Source organism: Canis lupus, chromosome 2 (assembly GCF_003254725.2).
Source record: "Canis lupus dingo isolate Sandy chromosome 2, ASM325472v2, whole genome shotgun sequence".
NCBI classification, from domain to species: domain Eukaryota; kingdom Metazoa; phylum Chordata; class Mammalia; order Carnivora; family Canidae; genus Canis; species Canis lupus.
In genome coordinates this window covers 44,140,471-44,147,590 of record NC_064244.1, presented here as the reverse complement: position 1 = coordinate 44,147,590, position 7,120 = coordinate 44,140,471, and the positions used below count along the sequence as shown (strand labels likewise).

At 33.0% G+C, this 7,120-nt stretch overlaps 1 protein-coding gene across 2 annotated transcripts in view; it reads right to left on the bottom strand.

Annotated features, from left to right (window-relative positions):
- RAB3C (RAB3C, member RAS oncogene family) overlaps window positions 1-7,120 on the bottom strand; it is a 272,838-nt gene that overhangs the window by 205,358 nt on the left and 60,360 nt on the right. The window lies entirely within an intron of this gene.

Here is a 7,120-nt window from a genome sequence, read left to right as displayed (position 1 = left end):
ATGTATATTAGAAATAATATGGCAGGAAAAAAGTAAGATATACATATATAATTTCAGATGAGATTTTGATGCATTTATTTACAATTCTTTTTTTTTAAGATTTTATTTATTTATTCATAAGAGATACAGAGAGAGAGGCAGAGACACAGGCAGAGGAGAAGCAGGTTTCCTGCAGGGAGCCCGATGCAGGACTTGATCCCTCGACCTCAGGATCACAACCTGACATTCAACCACTGAGGCACCCAGGCATCCCTTATTTATAATTCTTGAACCCATTTATTTTATTGAGTATAATGATATTTGCTCTACATAGCAAAATTCTAATGAAAAACCCTTAAGACATGACTGTACTTGAAGGTATACTTTAGTTTTTATTCTTTCATATGCTAATAAACATCCCATTGTTCATTTTCTGAAAGAAATGAAATACAATTAAGACTTTAGTGGGACCTTTATAGGTGATGAATTTTAGAAGGATATGAACATTATCATGTTTTAACTTTGATAGTTCACATTAACCAAGTTTCTCTGAATACTTCTTTGTATCAGAGGTTATTTGTGTTCCTCTACATTCCCCCAGCTCCATGTATCCATTCTAGCTGGGTGCTATGACTCACTCTTACCAATGGAACGTGAGGGAACTATGTCCTGTCCATGGCAGGTAAGAGTGCATGTGCCTTCTCCAAGCTTTCTTTGCCTTCTGGTTAAAAACAAAGGAATCCAAGATGGTGGGCACAATAAGATAAAAGAAGCCTGGGTCTTGTGCTTCAAGGAGAGCCACACAGAAGAGCCACTCAACCTTCCTCAGACCATGACATGAGAAAGAAATAATACAAGAAAAAGGTACTTTGCATTGTCACTAAGATTTTAGGGTTGGTCTATAATATTATCATTAATTATTCTAAGTAGTCTGCTTCCCTTATCAGATTTATGTGATAAAATGGGATTGGTATTCACATACCCAACTCCAGGAAACCACAGGCAGATAATCTTTGCAAATCCATTTACATCTTTATCTTATTGTTGCTTCTGCATGGGATAGGGTGGGGGCGGGTAGGAGAAAGGATAAATATAGTCTCAGGGGCTGTATAATCTCTTTTCAAATCCCAGGCAAGGCATAATGATTAGAATTTCCACAGGGACTGCCTAGATCTCATGGGTTTCATGTGATCTACCCTCCATAGATAGGGACAGAATATTACATTTTTTGTTTGTTTCCTCTGTTTTTTGCATCCCAAGGTAGTCACCATATTAAGTACTTAAGGCAAGAGATAATAATCATGAGATCAGTGGCCAGTGGATTAGAACCCATTTTCAGCTGCTCGAGAAAGAATTAGTTTTATTATTTCTTTCAAAGTCTAATATTGGCACATTTTGAAAGTCTTTTCTTCTTTTTTTTTTTTTTTTAAAGCCAGCTGGAGAAATAAAGCTTGATTCTGCCAAAGGAAATAGTAGACTAATTATTCTCCACTATGAGAACCCATGGTGTAACTAAATGTTCCTGCCTACTATACACTCTGGAGGGGTAATCTGTTATCTATTAAAAAAAAATCATGTCATCCCCCTTATTGGCAAACATGAGTGATATAAGAATAGATAATTGCTTCTTTTTCTCTGACACTAAAGGAAGAAAAAGATTACATAAAGCCTGCAAAGGATTATTCACCCAATGTTTGTTGAGAATTTACTATGGGAAAGGTATAAACTCTTAAAAGGGACCAAAGAAAATGTAGTGAAGACATCTCTTCCAAAAGAAGAGATGTAATTTCAGTTTAGTATATTTATTCATTTGAAATAAAAGTACATCATGTGGAAATACAACTTACATTAGTGGATATATGTGTAGACATACATATACATTTAGTTGTACATAGACATTTGTGTGGATGTCAAATAGCAATTTTGAGAATTAGTTTCCTATGTGATTAATTCACTCTAGAGGAAAAGGTCTTTGCCTGAAGCGGTAGACTGCAAAACAGCCACAATTCCTCAAACCTACCTATCTGTATGCCTCTTTTATGATGTTACTTTGTAGCTTCTCCCATCTTCTTTGAATTTGAACTAGCCTTGTGACTTGCTTTGGCCAAGAGATAAATGACTGAAGTAACAATACACCAGTTCTGGACCTAGTTCTCATGATACTTTGCATGCCTCCTTTCTCTCTCAAAACTTCGGGGAGGTAACATGTAAACAAACTGAAGCCAGCCTGTGGATGACGAGAAGCATATGACCCAATAGCCTCATTGTCCTACTGCCCAGCCAACAGTTAGACAACTCTCAGAAACAGAGCTACTCTCTGCATGAGAAAATCTGATCAAGACAGGAAGAGCCATCCAGCTAAGTCCAAACTGTTGACCTATAGAATAAAAGGTTAAATAAACTGCTAGTTTAAGTCACAAGCTTTAGCATGGTTCAGTAGGCAGCATAAATGATGCAACCAATAAGGGACATTTTAACCTTTGTATTAACCATGGCAGAATTTTTAGTAGGCAGCTAAGAAATACTCTACCTATTATTAAAAGTAAAGTTCTTATTCCTAAACCATAATTCTCTTTTTCCCCAGTAGTCATCCAAGTGAATATAGAAGCACAATGGAGTTTAAATCCCAAATTTGTATTTATTTACTAGGTAGACCTTGGGGAAGTCACTTGGCCTTTTTAGGTTTTAATCTGTCTTACCATGAGATGAGGATAATGATTTTTTTTAATACAGTTTTGTTGGAAGGATTAAATGAACTGATGGAGGTAAAATTTCCATTACCATTACTATTCCCAAAACATAACAGGCACATATAAAGCAGTTCTTAATCTCTCCGAACTTTATCTATTTTTTTAAAGATTTTATTTATTTATTTATTTATTTATTCATGAGAGACACAGAGAGAGAGGCAGAGATACAGGCAGAGGGAAAAGCAGGCTCCATGCAGGGAGCCCGATGTGGGACTCGATCCCAGGACTTCAGGATCAGGCCCTGGGCTGAAGGCAACGCTAAACCGCTGAGCCACACGGGCTGCCCAACTTTATCTATTTTTCAGTGTGCAGTGATATCCAGTGTCCCCTTCTTTCACTAATAAGTTATGAAACTATCCTCTGAAATGGAGTTACTAACTTTCATTGCAGTAGATTCTTCCTTGTATTGAAAAAATATACATTTTTTCATGGGTCTTTTCACAAACTAAATTTACTAAACATATAAACACCAATCATTAAAGAATTTATATATATAGTATGTATATTTATGTTATATATAATTGTACATAATTAAAAATTATATATTAGATATAGTGTGCATGTATATATATGTAATCTATTGATCATTCCTGAAATTTTAAGTATTTTTTAAAATTTATTTATTCAGAGAGAGAGAGACTGAGAGGCAGAGACACAGGCAGAGTGAGAAGCAGGCTCCATGCACGGAGCCCGACGGGACTCGATCCCGAGTCCCCAGGATCAGACCCCGGGCTGCAGGCAGCGCTAAACCTCTGCGCCACCGGGGGTGCCACATTCCTGAAATTTTATGTGTACATTTCTATATGTGATTGCTTACCATTTATCTCACTCACAAAAATATAAACCCTCCATGGTATTTTTGTTTCATATCTTTACCACTTGGGACAGCACCTGGGACACAGTAGGGCTCAATAAATATTTGTTGAATGAGAGAATAAATGAACAAATGCTTCTAAATCATTTCTGTGAAATGAGTTGAAGAATTCTTGGAAAGATACTCATAAACTCAAAGATTTTTCAAATGCAATTTTGAGAGACTTTGGAGAGAGAGAGAGAGCATGATCCACAGGGATTTCACTACTGGTTTGTCATTGCATTGAGAATATCCTGAAATATTTTCTCATTTAAATTTGAAGATTCCATTTAAAATTTGAAAAATTAACTACAATTCATTACGGGAATACTCTCTCCATATAGTAGAAATTGTTCCTAAGACTTAGGACATTTAAGTTATAACTATAAACAGCAAAATCAGATATATACTCTGTCATATAGCCAGTTTGAAAAGTGGATTTGAATCTTGTAGGGTAAAATGAAACTGTATGTAATTTCTTTTTTTCAGTTTAAAATATGTTCCAACTTACTGAGCTCCCCGGAAAGGATCCATAAATCCTTAACCAGGAAAACTCCTTTTATTATCTTTTGCTATAAATTATTTCCTTCAGGCAAATTGTACTCTGAAAGCAATACTTCATTACCTATGTGACATATTATAGTTCAGTAGTGGATCTAAAAATGCTTTGGAAACTCTTAAACTGCTCTAAGCTTTAAACTCAAATACTTAAACTAAGCTAGCTCATGTAACGAAAAGAGCAACCAGAAGAAAAATAAGGTCAGAAAAGGAAAAAAAAAAAAAAAAAAAAGAAAAGAAAAGGAAGGAGAAGTAAACGCAGAAAGCATTAGCCAGAAAGTCAGAAAAATATGAATTTTTATAGTTTTGGGTTTCATTTCTGGGTCATTTAATCCAAAATGCTTCATTTATTCTTCAGTCCGCTGGCATATGAATAATGGGCATCCTAAATAGATTGTAGGTAAATGGAAGATCACGGTACTTATTGAAAATATATAAAACTCTACCATAATTTTTTTCAATTAGGATAAAATTTATCTTTCCATGGCTTCAACTATCATCTAAAGGCAACTATCATCTAAATGACCAATCTTTGTCACCAGTTCCCATCTTTCCCATCGTTCCACTTGGCATCATCAACTATGTGTCTTATCACTACCCTATCACCTACCACCATGCTAACATGACCCAAACAAAACTCAACAATCTCCTATGTTATTCATCTCATCCAATGACACTGTCATCCACCAGCCTCCCCAAACACGTCTTAACACTTTTCCTTTCTCACTCTCTGTCTTTTAAAAGTCACAAGAGCCTGTTGTTTCTACCTTCAAATTCCAACTTCCGACTATCTTTCACAAACTGGTCTCAAATCACCTCCTCAAATCATGTCCCATCATTTTTTCTTCATTCCTTCAGGCTACCGAAGTTCATATTTCTTGGGAGGATGTTGATTTGTTATGGAGAAATATTTCCTGAACTCAGTATTCCTCCCTACATCATCAAAATTGTAAATAAGTATTACCTTTCCATATTGCGGTTTTATAATTTTATATATTATAAAACTAATTTAATTTTTAAAGCAACTGTTTTCAGTTCTATACATTTGTTAGTTGAGCACACTTATTTTATGAATATTTTAGAAACAATTATAATGTATAAGTAATGATCTGAAATTTTTCTTCCAGATTTACAATAAAAGCTCACCTGTACCGATTCTAAACAACAACACAAAAAGAAGTCCTTTTGAAAAACTAATAAAAAATCAACAGCTTTTCTAAAGAAACAGAAACTTAGAAATGAAAAGTAAAGTTCAAACTCACTCTAAACAACAAAAATCTTGATTTGATGAGAAATGTGATGCTCCTACAGAAGGGATATTACACAACTCTATTAAATAATGCAATGGAAAAAACTGAATAAATGAAGAGCTTTTTTCTTTACTATAAGAACTCAATATTGTGAAACTATCAATTTTCTCGTAAGTCAGTTTATAAATCCAATGTGACCAAAGTAAAATCCCCAAAGAATGCTATTTTATGTTGCCAGAATTCTTCTAAAGTTTATCTGGAAGAGTAATTTGGGAAAATTTTAACAATCAAAATAAAGATGGGAATTATCCTTCCTGATATTAAAAAGCTGAACTAATTAAAATCAAGGTACTGGCACAGAATTAGATAGAGATCAATGGAAATTATGTAGAAATCTAGGCAAATATACAACAGGCAAATGTGCCAATCCAAAATAATAGGGAAGAAATAATTTAAACCTGGATCCCTATATTCTTTCCCAGAAGAGTTTCTATGTGAACCAAAGATTCAAATGTAAAGAGCAAAAATAAAATTACTAAAAGGAAATACAAATACATTTTAAATCCTAGAAGTATAGTATATTCTAAACATTTCACTTGTTTCTAGAAAATGGAACAATAAAGGAGATATTAAAAAAATTGTAATGCACGTAATATAAGTACATGACAAAGAATTAAAATCCTTATATATGAAATAGATTTAATACATGTAAAATACTGGAGTAAAATGCCAGATTCAAGAGTAATGTATAACATGATGCCATTTATAAGATTGCGCATTTACGTCTGCAAGGATATGAATGTATAGACGGGTCTAGAAGGATAAGCTATGAAACAATTATATTCTCATGTGGGGTTGAGATTTTTATTATATTTTTATATTCTTCTTTGACTCTATTTTTATAGTTTTGACTTTTTATAAATAAACATTTATAATAATTATAAAAATAATAAATTTATTTTAAGTAAAATAAATTTATACAGAAGAATAAATATAGAAAACAGCCAGGACAGCATTGCAAAAAAAAAATAAAAAATAAAAACTACACTTCCATAGTTTTTTAAAAGAGCATACAATAATATGTATATAAAGAGAGAAACAATGTGGATTGGTGTTGAAGGAAAATTTCACTATTCATTGTTATATTTCATTCTCAATTCATACTCTGGTTTTGCATGTAAATAGAATAATCATTTAAGATACTTATGGACTCAATTCATCTATTTATGACTGATATAATGAAATATATGTGCCTAATATATTTTAGGCACAGTACAATGATTAATAACACTTTTACTGTAATAATTTAAAACTAAAATTCACCTACTTTTTGAAGGAGATGTACTTCATGAAAAATCATTTTCTTTAAAATTTTAATTACATTTATCTAACTTAGATGTTTAATATTCAAAAGTTCAAATATATTTCTATCAGCAAATTTATCTCCTCTTTTCTCTCTGTTCTTCTTATCAAGAAAAAAGCATTAACTGTTCTATATAGATGCGTGTGTGTGCACGAAAGCATGGGTGCTTGTGTGCAACAGTACCAGAGGTTTGGAAATCCAAGTCTCAATGTATGAGAAAAAAATTACTTACCCTTTTCTAAGAAATATAAACTGTAAAAATTATGCTCTATGGGACAATTCATTAGAGAATATTATAAAATGTATTCCCGTTTATTCAAAGAGGTTTATTCAAAGAAAAACCATAAAAGAGTAATGTTAAAAGCCT